A 16,244-nucleotide genomic window follows, 5' to 3' on the forward strand; every position below is an offset into this window, starting at 1 on the left:
GAAAGGTCGAGAAAATGTAAAAGTAGATAGTCGTTTGTTTTCATTACAATACTTCCTAATATTTTGCCTTTTTTTCTTAATATACATAATGATAATAATAATAATTTATTAACGGAAATCCATTTACAAAATATACATAAATATGTAAATAGTAAGATTAGAGCAAATAAACAATTCATAATAAATAAATAGCTTGGCATAACCATAATAAAAAAAAATAATTACTTAACATTTAAAATTATTATATACATACCCATATTTTCATAACCAGAAACTTAAAACATGGTTACAATGGTTTATGCAAGGAAATATGGGTTTTGTATTTATGGAGCGGAGCCTAAATGCAAAATCGATATTGCCTTATACAAATTTTCCATTTTAAACATGTTTTTCTACTTTGATTTTGTAATAGAGCTATTAAAGCACCCAAATGACATCAAATCAGTTCGTTAATAGCGGAAAGGGGTTCTGAAATAGATCTGGTGTAATTTAGATCGGTAAAGTTGGTAGCTATGACGAGAAATGTCAAGGCAAATGTCAAATTAAACTTTCCCGTATTTCGGGAGGTGTAAGGACTTCTCTAACTTCTTCACAAGACATTTTAACCAATTTTAACTTACAAAAACTCGAATTGATTCGAATTGAATTGTTGTTGTGAAAATTCGAACTTCAAATGTTTCGTAGTTCGTGTCATACCAACCCATCACCAACCACGACAAAATTCCCCAGATTTAAAAAAAAATCAAATTTCAATTGAATTTTGCGAAAAAACATGCGCGGTAGAATAGTATAAATAACTCGTTCATAAGGCCATTGTGGCACGAATCCAATATTTACCTTATGAAACTCGTTCTTTAATATACTATTTAATATAGCTCCTAGAAATACATAGTATCGTCATCCATTGTTGTACGAGTGGAGCAAATGCAGTTGGTAACGCAAAAAATTCCTCTGGTTTGGAACCAAATTTTCTCAGCAGAGAGTTGACTAATAATGATTAAATAAGATTTTATTGATTAAATTTTATATTTTATTAATATTTATCTAATCAACATATTTTTGGAATTCTATTCTTTTAAATTAAAAATCCAAATTTTGTGTATAAATTACAAACTTTAAATCCAACGTAAAACCATTTTAAATTTCGCGGTCTGTCAAATGGGGTCAGTAAGTTTTTTGTTTTTGTTAAGATTACCCAGGTTTGCTCCACGGTGGCGATACTATGTGTTTTCTAGGGGCTATACTTTTTAAGTTTCATGTTGTAAAAAGAAGTCTACACAAAATATTAGATCAGGGCAGTTATGTGTGGGGCTTAATCTTTGGCTTTAATTTTTTCCTAATATACATAAAGTCGCGATCTTTTTTATAGAACCACTCGCTAGTGTAAATTTTCAAAATTTGTTTGGTGTAAGTGACCTTGACGGGTTTCTGGGGGAAAACATATGTGTCAAAAATTTGACAGGTTAGATGGCCCCATTGTCAATGTGGATATTTTATTTTAATAAATAGATGAACAGAACATACAGTCTGCACGGGATACAGTGCGGCATAGTTGAGGGCAACCGAAACATTCGTGTTGTGCTAGTTTCGATTGCCATATCAACTACCGCTACCACCCGCGTTCGGCGTAAAGTACTAGATGACAGGGCTACCAACTTGACTTTTTATCGAGTGGTTCCGTAGAAATGACCGCTACTGTATATAGTATCTGTCCTTTGAATAATACGATACTCAAAAACAATGTCTTACATGGTAATTTCTTGTAGAGAGAGAAATAATAAAAATTTTGCATTTAAATTCCGTTTCTTTGGTTCTCGACGATTATAAAAATTGATCACAATTTAGATAGGGCGGGTGGGCGGGGCTTATATTTTGCCTTTTTTCTTAATATACGTACGTAGTTGTCTTTTCAGAACAAGAAACTTAAAACATGTTACAATGGTAAATTCTTCCAGACAAATATCGATCTTGCAATTAAACCCCACCCCTCGATCTGACAACGAATGACAAATCCATTACAATTGAGAATTGAGATTGGGGCAGGTATGTGTGGGGCCTAATCTTCGGCTTTGTTTTCTTCTTAATATACATAGTATTCTCAAAAACATGTTTTGAATTTTTCGTAGAGAAATAAGGATTTTGCAGTTAAGCTCCGTCCCCTTGGGTCACGACGAATAAAAAAAAATCATCATAATTGAGCTAGGGCGGGTGGGCGGAGCTACATTTTGCCTGTTTTTCTTAGTATGTGTAGACTTATTTCGACAACAAGCGACTTAAAACATGTCTAAAATGGCACATTTTTGTAGTAATCAACTTAAATCCTCCAATTTTCTTCTAAAACCCCTTTAAATACGGCAAAAGTTAAATATCAAAGTTACTATCAACGGCAACTTGGCAACGGAGTTTATAAATGACAATTTACAGCTCTAAAAGCAACTTTAGCGGGAACAGCAACTGCAACGGTAAGTTTATAAATCCCATTGCTATAGTCATGAAAAAGAGATGTTCATGGAATAGTTGCAAATCTGACAAAAATCTACGATGAATTTTCTGCAGAGGACATAATTTTGGAAATCTTACGACTGAGGCGCCACTTGGAAGCCGCCAGCATTTCTTCCTAAGAAGCGGTTCAGTGGACTACATTGGAGCTTTTCAGATTCATCGTAAAATGGGGCTATTCTGAGTGTGTCCCGAGTCTAGCGCTTTGTCTAAGATTTTTTTAACCATTCGTTTCGGTGGCTTCATGTGAAAGAAGCTTTTCAAAATTGGAATTGATAAAATCGTGCTTAAGGTCCAGAATGAGCTTTCTCAATTGAAAAAGAGATGAAAGTAAATTTTGATAACGTCATAGAACATTTTGCCAAAGGAAAGACCCGTAAGCACGTTTAGTATTTGTTGTTTTGTTACAAGGGGCGGTGGGGGTGGGGGGGTTGCCAAACCACGCTACGCCGCCAGCCACTGGTAACATTATTCCAACATTTTTAATAACAACTTTTACAAAAAGTGTTACTTAATGAGTTCGTCTAGTAGAATAGCACCTTGAAAACACACGCCTTGATATAAAATTTCAATGCTTTTTTAAAGTGCTGATGATGCTTACCTTACTAACGAAACGTGTCGGTATCTGGAGTCAAGATGGGTGTTTTCGGGTGTTATTATCTGCTGTGAAAGAGTGAAAGAATAATGTCAGTGTGTCCAAAATTTGGCATATTCTGGAGTTATCACAATTAATGCTGAAGTGCTTTTCACAGTAAACCAGGTTTATCAGAAAAAGGTCCAGTGTGAAACAAAGGATAATAACATATCATAACTGTATTATTTATTACTGGATTTAATGAAATAAAAAACTGAATGAATCTTGGAATAGAAATAATATTATAGCTTGCAGAAGATTCCAAAAATTGGTTTAAAGTTGTTGTAAACATTTTAGCAAGGACACATATCAACCCACTTGAATAAGCATATTAATAAATAATGTTGATAATACTAGTACTGTATTCCCAAATTTTCGGCAAATGGGATGAACCGTTCTTGATTTGGTCAATAAAATAGAATGATTTATTATTTTTTTAACTAAACTTGTATGAGCAATTCTAAATAGGAATGCATTGAAGTATAGAATTATAATGTTTTGTATATTTTAGATAGGATTTATTCAGCAAAATTTTGAGATGACGTCATCGAGTTTTTAGAGAGAATAAACAGATACATTTTGACTACTGATTTGCCATACCTACGATAACCTTAAAATGTTTGCAAGATTTCAGAGCATTCGGTTTTGCAGTTTCTAAGTTAAATTCTTAAATGTTGTTATACAATACAAAATAGAAGTCTCTTATTTTATAAAATTTAAGTAGCATTTGCTGTGCAAAATTTTGAGAAGATATCATCAGCTTGTTGGTGAGGATAATCAAATAAATTATAACATATGTAAAAATAACTCCAGTAGTTTCGAAGATTATTTATTTGATAATATCAACATAGACAGACATACAGTTGTAAATAGAAGACCTACTTTTTATAACGCTTGGGAAGTAAAAATGACATAATTTGGACAGAACATTATATATTTATACTTCTAATTTGGTTTAAGAGAAAAATATGAATTTGTAATGCTTTAAAGCAGTGTGTAAGTTCTGCAATTAAACTTATTATTATTATTAATTATTAAATTAGCTATTAAGTAAATATAGCCTTAGCTAAGTCGAGAAATAAAACAACTTCACCTGGATGAAGTCCAAAGTACCTGCGTTTCCATAGAATCGGTTTCTTTGTTTTGCAGTAAGAGTTTTGAGCAGGCGTTTTTTGGAGAGGTCAAGGTTACAAAGTGGCAATGTTAAGTGTAGTTAAGCAAATCTTCAGGAGCGCTATGTACTTAATTCTAAACTTCACTTGTTTGTTCGGTTCAAATAAGTAACTACATACTAATTTTTATTTTCACCTATTCATTCATTATTATATTGTATAATTTTTTAAAACAAATAAAAGTCGTACAATGTTTACTACTCAATACAATTCTTTTGACAACAAAATCCATCGTCACCTAGGCGAAATGAGTTAATTTTTCACCTCAAAGAAATACTTGTACAAGACCATGAGTGACACGAGTTGTTAAGTTACGTTCAGTGTAGGTGCTTCTTTTTCAGGTTTTCCATTTCAGCGAACTTTAATTAGTTTCGGAGAACTATTGACTTCGATCTACGTAAATGTAATATTTAAAACGTTTGTAAATATTTTAAATGCTCAGTGTGGCATCATACGAAGAAAAAAACAATAGAAGACTCTATTTTTAGTTACATTTCTGTTGCTCTGTTCAATCATCAAAGGTTAAAAAAAATTCCAATGAGTCGAAACTTTAGAAATAATCTTCTGGGCAACACGAAGGATAAAGTAAAGCTCAATTAAACATCGAAATAATTGCACACATTTTTAGAGAGATAGATACAAAATCTTATGCAAACTGTGTTTTACTATTTTATTAAAGGAGATTTTGTGATAGTTGTACCTTCGAATCAGACGCCACTGCTGTACAGTGAGCGATTTTAGGTGTGAGAGAAATTACAAGTAACTTTTAGATATTTATGAAAATACAGTATTTTCAGCATAACATTGAATTATTGATACATAAAAATTTCGTAAAACTGTTAATAACACCTACTGACTTTTTTTTTTAGGTTTGTGTGAATCAACAATATAACTGAGTTGTTATTATTACCACAACTTAAATAATTTCGTTTCTGTTAAACTTCACGCCCTTTGAGTGAAAGTAAAATAAAGCAATTAGTGTGATCAAAGTAATTTTGTTCATCGTGTTCACAATTCCCTAATTCCGATTGGTTATACCGAGAGGTAAGCGAAATAATCCGTTTAACACGAAACGGAAAATGAATCAAAATGTGAGTTTGCAGCAGAAACATTTCTCACGCCCCCAGCACCTACGCATGATTTTAAGTGGCTAAATTAACGCAAATTCAGAAAATTCGCTCGAATCGGACGTACGCGGAGTTAATGTGTGCTTTACATCTTTTTACATTGATCTACGTCATCTCTGCCAGATGTTCCTGAGAGCAGTAGGAATCGGATGCAGGCAGGATCGACCTGGTGCTTATAATGTCCTGCATTTCGATGCTGGTCACGCTGTCCGGTATGATCTCATCTCCACTCATTTCATTGGCGCCTGCAAGGAAATCTCGATTATAATCGTATTTATAAAGATTGCAGCCGGGTCTTAAATCCTCGTCTTATTGCAGGAAACGTAAGATTGCAGGAAGCATGAATTTAGTGATTGTTGTTTCCAGGAATTTTTAAGCGGCCCTTAAGGTGAAGGTTAGTTATTAACGAGTAGGTAAGTGCTAATTTAACTAAAAGAACAATAACTGATTGTTGTTATTTAGGACACTAGGACATTACGTCGAGGAAGGATTCATATTTTGTTAAGCAACACATGGTAAAAGTTATGTTTAATAATAATTACAAAAATTAGCTTACAAAAATAGTGTCCAAAATGTTGCGACTACTGGTTTCACATTACCAGAACTCACTCATGGCTTCAAGGACAGTGAATTATGAAAATTGTTTATGCACATTTTATTTTTTTTATGATAACTTTTACATTTTATTATTAAAAGTAATATTGTGCTCTCCGAATTTTGATAAAATTACGTAAACCATTTTTAATTTAATGAATAACATTAGTTAATGTATTCATTATTTTTTTTTTAATAACCTGCATAAACATTTCTAAAAAATATATGTATGTGGATTGGTTATGTGTCTCGATGTAGACAGGTAATATTTTGCACATTTTCGATAACATATTTTTTTTAGGCGACCATTACAAATCTAATCGTTTTATGTTCCTAATCACGTCCATGAAGAGTCACTTTTTTGTACTGAAATGTCAAAATTACTTTTTTGTACTCAGATGCCGAAAATTTACTGTTGCGTCCTTGGCCTTGTGTTTTTCAAGAAGATTTTTTTAAATGAAAAAGCCAAAAGCACCGTTAGATATTTGAAATTCACCTTTATTAAATATCGTTATGAAACATAACGCTAGCAATTTTTTAGTAACACTTTGGTTTTGATTAAATCCGCAGGACTTTTCTTCCAACAACCAAAAATATTTTGTAACCTCAAAACCATTTACATAACTAATACTCCTATTTTTGTATGGTAGCTTAAAAACGTTCTACGGTTCTGCCTCAAACTTCAGATAGCCTGAAAAAGTTTTTGTTTATGGCCCTTATACACAAACAACTATTTGAAGCTATTTCTTACGTGTGAAGAATTAAGTTTTGAACTCCTGCATTATACTTTATTAATTGTAAAATTTTGTGCGGTTCCAGCTTTTTTCAAGATAAATAATTTTAAATAAGATAAACCCTCTTATTAATTCACGCAGAATTATTATTTTAAAGATGGTCGATGCTTTTTCTGATTGGATATGGATTCAATGGGCTTTAGCGCAGGCTGTTTGTGTGACTTTCGCGTGATCATTTTATCTGCTTGGCGATTCTAATCGTAGTATAGTGATGAACACATTACTTGTTCAAACAACGTTGAAAATTTAAAGAAATGTAATTTTATAGGAGCAACAGTACAATTTTCTTGTTGTTTTTCCATTTTCCATTAAATAAGAAATAACGAGCAATCAAATAAAAAACTCCTCTAGTTACTTTTCGATGCTCAAATGTTTTCTGAACCGATGGCGCAGCTAGTCTAACCATGACCGACTAGTATAAAGATTATGGCCTGTCCAAGAGGTACCATATGTGTTGCCATCTATTAATAATTACACTTAATAATTTAGCAAAATTTTAATTTGATTTGACATTATGAGACTTCAAAACGTGTAATGGTCGTTTGTTTCGGTATGAATGCTTTTGTGCCTTTCAAAAAGTGTTAATAATTCTTTTGTCGTTTTTGAATTATTAATAGATGGCAGTACGTATGGTACCTTTGGACAGGCCATAATCTTTATACTAGTCGGCCATGGTCTAACAATAATTTGAAGTTTGATTGAGAACCGGCGACAACTCGAATAATGACAATAGAAAGCAATGACAGAAGTGACAAAATGAGATTGACACTGATAGGTGTGCGATGTTCGATGTTATCTACGCCATACGTTCAAAGAACATTTGTGCATCGAGTAGTATACTAAGATCAGTTTAAATACATACTAATAATATTCTACAACTTTAGTCAAAGAACCCAACCTGCAAAACTCCAAAATCATAAATTATACAGGTACGACCGCCAAAGACCGTCTGCTTGGGGCAACACACGACCGTATTTATAAAGAACGGAAATTCTGTAGGCACGCGACACGGTTTACAAGTTTACAAGGACCCTACTCGGCATTGTCAACCAAATAATCCTAATTATGCCATAAAATTTTATTAGTATGCATTTAAAGTGATCTTACAATAATAATTAGAGGTGTTTTGTTTTTGATCGCACGTTGTAATAACGGATGTTCAATTGAAAAATCACTCAGAGTAGGCGTTGGAATATTATTTGACACAAACGGCATGTTCTTATAACATCTATTTGGCAGAAACACAACCTCTTGTATGTTATATGCTGGTTATATGTTATAAGAACAGACATGCCGTTTCTGTCGAATGATATTCCAACGCCCACTCTGAGTGATTTTTCAATTGAACACCCGTTATGATAAAGTTTTTGGCGATAAAGAACTGTGAAAAATAGATTAACTTGGGATTTTTAAAAGGCGAATCATAAGAATGTGAGAGCGTTATAATGTAGTAATAAAATGGCGAAGGGATTTATTAGTAAAATCAGACTTAGAAATAACTGAGTAATTAGAAGTATAGCACTTTTTTAAATAATGTGATACAATATTCTACATAACGCTTATTAGTTTTATTACCCTAAGTAAAATGTAAAATTACAAAAACTGTCGACACGTTTCGCTGATCACACTAATCTGTTGTCTATATATTGCCAACCTGGTTGGCGAAACGCGTGAACAGTTTTTCTAATTTTGTATTTCCGGTGTCGTATCGGGATACAAGTTACAGTGTAATTGTGCACTGAGTAATCGAAAAAAATTCTTGATACAATATTAGCGAACAATGAAATAATGTAGAGGTATAAAAACTGGTCTAAAAATATTTAACAGAACTTTCCTCACCTTTGAAGAACAGTCCAACAAACCAGCTTTTTCGAAAAATTATAAAATATCATTTTGCGAAATTTTACTTATTTTATGATAATCCTTATAAATGAAAAAATACATATAGATAATAACTATATTACACTGGTTAGGAAAAAAGTGACCCATGAGGAGATCGAACCGGTGCCCTCGGCATCCTTTGCGTGATAAGAAAGGACGTTCTCACCAATGAGACATTCAACCGTTGCTACTTCATTGCTCTTAGCCTGTTATAAAATTATTAGAATTTTTTTGGGGGAAAATTTGGATGATTAGGGTAAAAGATGGTTCATAAACCACAAATACAGGAATATGTTTTTTTTTTATAAAATTTATATAGCACTTACGATTCAAAATTTTGAAGTGATGTCATTAAATTATTGGTGGGGATGATTAGACCAATTTAGGTTAGAGTTTTATCATTTTCACTATATTCCTAACATCTAAAATTAGACAGCAATCGGTCCCGTAGTTTCGGAGGTTATCTGTCGAATAAAAATTGACACAGACAGACGTCAGACAGATGATAGATAGACAATCAGGAACGGGAGATCTATTTTTCATACGGTGGGGTGGTGAAATGTTGAGAAAATATTAGTAGTCATTCGCCGAATATTACAATACTTCCTTAGCTTACACTTGGAAACAAATGGCATTATTCGTGCAGAAATTTTTAGTCTTATTAGTTTAGTTTTTGGTTCTCTTCAGTTTTAGTAACCTTTATAATTTCTTCTAGAAAACTCCTTTTCAAGATGATTTGCGATTTTTCAAGAGCTCGGAAGCAAACACATTACAAAATTCTATTTTTTTGATATCGCCTGTTTATCACGTGAGCATAGCTAAATGACATGATCAAAATACTTGTACATTTTCTGAATACTGCTTTGCAGATCACGGTAGGTATATTTTTCTGCTAGGATGTGTTTATTCATTTTTTGGGGGCATAGTAGTGATACCTATACATACATATAATAATATTATTGTATAGGTACTATATTGTTCCCAAAATAATAAAAAAATTGGTCTAAAGTTGTTTCGACAGAACTTCCCTATCACCTAAAGTACAATGATAATAATGATAAATTGGCTCAGTCATTAATTTTTTTGAGACACCCTGTAAAAGCAAATCTAAAAAATATTAATGCAGTGATAAATCACAAGTATAGACTCATCATATTTTGTACATTTAAGCAAAATTTTGAGGTGACGTCATCAATTTTTTTGGGGGGATGTGCAAATATATTTTGATCAAAAATTTACCATGCTGATGATAACTATAAAACATCTTCAAGATTTCAAAGCATTCGGTTTTGCAGTTCCTGATTAAATTATTAAAATAAATTCACACATTCATTAATTTTTCTGCGTCACCCTGTATAAGCAATTATAAAAAATATGAATGGAATGATAAATCACAAGTACATATAGACTCATCCTATTTTGGACATTTTAGATATCATTTATTCGGCGATTTTGGAGGGTATAAATATTTTGATTAAAAATTTATCATGTTTTGTACATTCAAAATGCAAAATGTTGTTTTATAATTTTGATTTTTTTTCGGGTAAAAACTCAACACGGAGTCATAAACTACATGTATAGGACTATGTTATTTTATACAATTTAAACCCCATTTACCATACACAATTTCGAAGTGACGTCTCACATTATTGGTTGGGATGATTGGAAAAATTTTGGTTAGCGTTTTATCATCTACATGATATTCCTAATATAAATATGTAAAAAATTTGACACCAGTCGGCCCAGTACTTTCGGAGATTATCTGTGTAATAAAAATCCGGACGGCAGACGGACAGACAGAAACAGGAGATCTATTTCTTCGTACTCTAGGGGTCATGAAATGTCGAGAAAACGTAAAAGTAGAGAGTCGGCCGACGGACGGTTACAATACTTCCTTCGGTTACGCTCGGGAACTAAAAAGTGATCTAAAGTTATTTAGATAGAACTTCCCTTGCCCCTAAAGTATATTCGAACAAATGCAGCTTCGAAAAATAAAAAAAATACAAAACTTCCTTATTTTTTTTATGACGACCCCTATAAGTTAAAATAAAGATATTGTGAATTGTTAACGTAAATAATACTATGACGTGACGTAAAATAACACCTCTGCAGCTCCTGTGTCAAGGAGGGCCCAGTCCGCACAGGCACCGAAAATGACAAATATATTTATGCATAAAGATATATTATCAGTACATGTTTAACTTGGTTTTTATACGTTTATACATCGAACGAATTCAACAATTAAGCACGTAGCAAGTGGTCTCAAAATAGAGGAGGCGACTAAAGTTATTAATTAAGCTACAATGCAGCAAAATGTTTTGAATATTATTTTGTGTAACAAAAGCAGTATTTTTACGGCACGGCATAAAGTGTGATGATGAAATTTTGTTTTTTTTTTGCGGATCAATGAATCAAGACGGATTCATAAACCACAAATATAGAATTATGTTATTTTATAAAATTTAAATGGCGTTTACTAAAAATTTGAAGTACGTCATCAAATTTTTGATTAGCCAAATTTTGGTTAGTGCTTTACTTTTTCCCTACTCGATATTCCTAATATGGGTCTAGAAAATTTGACAACAATCGGTTCGGTAGTTTCAAAGTTTATCTATTTAGTAAAAATTGATACAGACAGCAGGCGGCAGATGGCAGGCAGACAGACAGACAAACAGGCAGACAGACTGAAATGGGAGATCTATTTTTTCGTATCCTGGGGATGTCAAGAAAACATGAAAGTCTCCCGATGGAACCTTATTACAATACTTCCTCAGCTTAGACTCCTTAAACTCGGGAAGTAAAAGCAAATATTTTTGTTAAAACAGAATGTTATCTAAAGAATATTCCTGAAGTACAAACAATGGTGCATCCTCATGCTTATTTTTCACAAAAAAGAACAAACAAATTTTACGATAACAAAGATTCAGAATAACACAATATTTTTAAATTGGGCTTTTACAGTGGCAAAATTGGGAAATTGGAATTGCGATCTTGAAATAAAGAAATGTCCTTGATGAGTAAGATCTGTTGTTCCAAACTTATTTTTTTAAATAGTAAAGCCTGTATAAATTACTTATTCGATTTAGTAATTTTAGCAATTTATCATTAGAATCGTTCTATATTACATTGAAACAGAAATGTCAAAAATTATACAAAAACTCATCAATGCCGTATTTTTTCATCAAAAAAACTATCCAGTAAATTTTACATTCCTGAAAATTAAAATTTTAAACGGCTTTACATCCTGAATTTTGTTTCAATTTCAGCTTCATAGTACTGGGAATTTGCACGTAAGTATAATAATTTTGTATGTATTTTTCTGATTTGTCACTTCTTGTGATTATCTTTGTACAAAGAAGCGACCATACTTTATTTTCTAGGTTGTCTGTGTTGTTTCATTATCTAAAAATCCTTTGACATTTTTTTTATAAAACCGTGTCCAACTCTCCTTATCATTTTATAGATTTTTCAAATCACAAAAAAAAATGTTCGTAGAATTTACAAGTAAGTGTGGGCAACCAGTGTTAGGATAATCAGCAGTTATTTATGTGGTTTTGGGAAGCAGTGGTCAGTGCAAAGCAGTAAAACAATGCTATGTGTGCTATCACGGATACAAGGTATACTTGTTCAGAATACTCACTAAACCGTGAATAAGGTAAACCTTCGAAAGCTCTACCATTACTAGTTCGATAACGTCAAGTTGTTGCGTGGAGCGAAGCGTTTTTGTTGGAACTTAACTCAATAAATCTATTTTAGAAATTAGTTGAAATATTGTTTTTTATTTGTGCTTACATAATGTTAAAACAACTAGCAAGAGTTTTGTATAAATTAAAATTTTGTTAAATAAATAATCGGGCGGCGTATATGTGAATAGAAAATTAATATGTCAAAAGTAAAGGAAGGGACGTTCTTATACCCCAACAAAAATTATTTCAGTTATTAAGTTGATATTATAATTATATTAATTCGCAATATTAAAGCAGAGCTTTGTTTTATAAAATTACTACAATAATCAAATACATTTCTTTAAAATAGCCTATTTCTCAAATGTGATATGGGATTTTCTTACTACAAGCTACAAATAAATAACTAGATACATATTTTACAACATTAGTTTGTTTATGGAGACACTATATTATAGTTTTGTTTCCTTTTAATGATTACAGAGCTAAGATTAAGAAAACAAAGATTTTTCTTGATTATGCTAAAAACAATATTTATTTATGTACAAGTGTCAATTGTACAAATACACATCACAGCATAAACAGTTTTCTGTGGTTTTGGACCGGCTTTCTCTGTCTGATGAATAAACTGACGGTAGTTGTACCGGACACAAGCAATAGAAATACCAATCTCCCGACCGCCGCTTTAAAGATTTCAATGGAATTAAACAAGAGAGCGTGTATAGGTAATATCATCATGCGGGATGTGGGGAAATTCACTCAATCTAAACCCGGAAACCGATTCCGTGCTCCCATGGGCGCCGTTTCCGGAGAAGTTTTATACGTTCCGGTGTCGGCGCCGAATTGCGGCGTACTTTGCAATGCAAATGAAAAGCAAAAGATCGCAAATCGACAATAGTATGGGAACCCGTCCAATTCTATATTTGCAAATGGCTTTCGAAACGCACACATCCGCGCCAGCGGTATCAGTCTGCAGCAATCCTTAGTTCGTGGTAATTATTTCCCTGGGTTTTAGGAAATATGTATGTATCTATAGGGGTACTGGAAATTGTTTGCACGAAATAAGCGTGGTGAGCTCACGTTTTTGAATGGGTGTTTGAGATTGTTGCAATAAGCGAAGCGAGTGAAAAAGGGGTTTAATACAATCAAATTGGATGCAAAACATTGGGAAAATTTCAAAATATGTTGTTTTTGACGTATTTTATGTAAAAAAACAGGTCGAAAGCATCCTGGTCAACTGTTTTATGGTGAAGTTTATATTATCGATAAAAAATACAGGCATAAGAAAATATTCAAAATTAACGCCCTTTTTAAACAAGAATAATAAATAGTGTGAAACCCTACAACATTTTTGATAGGCAGCCATTTTCTTTTTAGTTTCGTAGAGGGGTGTAATTATGTCTTTGATTTATCTCCGTAATCGTGAGTCTGACAAAAAATTTTTAACAAGATTTTTTGTAGACAGTATAATGATACATACATTCTGGTAATAACTTTTCGGCGGAACATTAATAATATAAAAAAGTTATGTTCGGAAAAATTAAAAGCTAGGGGTCGCAAAGCTTTGCGGTGAGATAACTCTAGTATTTTTCAATATTATACAAGAAGAATAAGGATTTATTATTGGATGTAAACTTAAAAAATCAAGAATACTCACGTGTGGGCAAATTTATGTAATAATGAAGGTTAAAATCAGTTTCTCTAAAGATTCTTTGTTATAACTGCGGGTATAATTATGTGAATTGTTCTAGGTAGTACTTACTAATTATGTGAGTGGTTGTCGGTGTGGTCGCGAAGATGTTAAAAGTTTAAAATGAGGTGAGAATTGATAATACAAGTGATAAAGAAACGGAGTCAATTGTAAATGTATTTCAGTCGAAATCTGATATTGACAGTCTAGATAGTGCTAATAATGTTAAAGTTGTGAGCCCTTTGTTCATGGCTCACAGCACCTTGGCATTTGTTTGCATGTTACAAGTAGTTATTTGTTCATTTCCTATAAATATCATATGAAAAATACTGTCCAGATAGCAAGTCATATCCAAATTTCATGCTATAATAAATACACTGAACACAGCTTTTGAACGACATAATGTTTCCGGTAAGTAGAGATGTGGGGAATTTAAAAGCATACATAGGTAAAATTTGTCTAGAATTATAAGAATTTTATGGACTCTCAAAGTTAATTCGTTTTACAGCTCTGTTGTCAATTTTATTGTACAGCTGAAGAGCGTGGCGAACTCAGGTACAGAAAACATCGGCTTTCTCCTGACAGGCTCTTTACCTGTACAATAGAATTGACGACAGGGTTGTAAAACGAATTAACGTTGGGAGTCCATAAAATTCTTATAATTCTGGACAAACTTTACGTAGTGGAAGGTCTCATGGAAAATTCGTTTGAAAACAAGGAGAAGAAAGTGTGAAAAAAGAGCATACCAAATCACTTTAATGTAAGAAAACATTATCAACGAGAAAAGTACAACGAAAATTTCCGCGAAAATTTGCTTCCTCGTCTTATACGACTTCAACTTTTTTTAAATGACATCGATATATTTTTTCATATATTCTAATGAAGGTTTTTTTCTGAATTCTGAGCTACGGACCTGGACGTTTTTCTTCCAAATAGAGGGTATATGTTATGTTTCTTAAGACCCACCACTGACCCGGAAATGACCGGCATTCAGGCAAGACTTCTATCATTACGGGTACTAAGACCAAGCAATGATATGCATTGATTAAATTAACAGAACAACTTTCGAGATTCTAGAATTACAGCATACAAATTTCTAATTATTAATATTTCGTCATGGTATATGTTATTTATTACTTTAGTTAATAAAATGGTAAAAAATTTAATGTATCTCATTTTATCTCACAAGTGTTTAAAATGCTACTTCTTGCAATAAAATATAACACGTGTTTCTCTTATTTGATACAACCCCTGTAATTTTTTTATTTTTAAAGATAAACATATAGTCTTTTGAGCAAATTTGTATCATTTTAAAAGATCACTTATGCGAATAAATGATATGAGTGTCAATTTTTCAAGCTTCAAGCTTTGCCCAAAAAAGCTGCCGCATATTATACCTTCTACTCCGCTTTCGCAAAACAGCCAGCTAGGCCTCTCGCGAGTCTCTCCATGATGTTTTCAATTTAACATTTCTTACGACAAATGACGAAAAAAAAAATTAAAAATCGTGTGTTCCGTTTTAATCCCGTGATTTTGTGCCTTTTCAATCCAATTTTAAGAAAAAAATGAAGCAAACAACATTTAATTACGTCACGCTCTATCAAGGTTTTCAAACAACAATGACTTTACCTGATGTCTAATTGTTTATTAATTCAAGTTATGATTCAATCAAAAATGCTTTCAATATTACATTGTCGTGGGTCGAAAGTATACTCCACATTGTACAGGGTTTTTATAAATGATTCTAAGGACGTAGTTGGTTATTGATTTCAAAAATCCCGTTTCGCAGAAATTATGCCTCGTTATGACAGTTCTTACTGGTTATTAATGTCATTTGTAACCTGTCATTTAAAGTAATGTTTTTGTTGTTTTAACGTTTTTTCCTCGTTATGACAGTTCTTAGTGGTCATTAATGTCATTTGTAACCTGTCATTTAAAGCAATGTTTTTGTTGTTTTAACGTTTTTTAAGTGTGAATTACAGTAATTCTCGTTTATTCAAGCTCAAAACAACAAAACAGTTCTTTTCAAAACTGTTGGTGCTTGCGTACGAATATTTTGCTTTTCAGCTAGGAAGCGAAGACTGTGAAAATGGTTTATTCTGTTGAACAAGACACTTTCATTGTTATGTCTTATTATCACAGTGGGACATTTGTAAACGAAAGTGGGTGT

This window comes from Zophobas morio, unplaced genomic scaffold (assembly GCF_036711695.1).
Source record: "Zophobas morio isolate AGI-343-1 ecotype UQ-CSIRO unplaced genomic scaffold, CSIRO_AGI_Zmor_V1 ptg000005l, whole genome shotgun sequence".
NCBI classification, from domain to species: Eukaryota; Metazoa; Arthropoda; class Insecta; order Coleoptera; family Tenebrionidae; genus Zophobas; species Zophobas morio.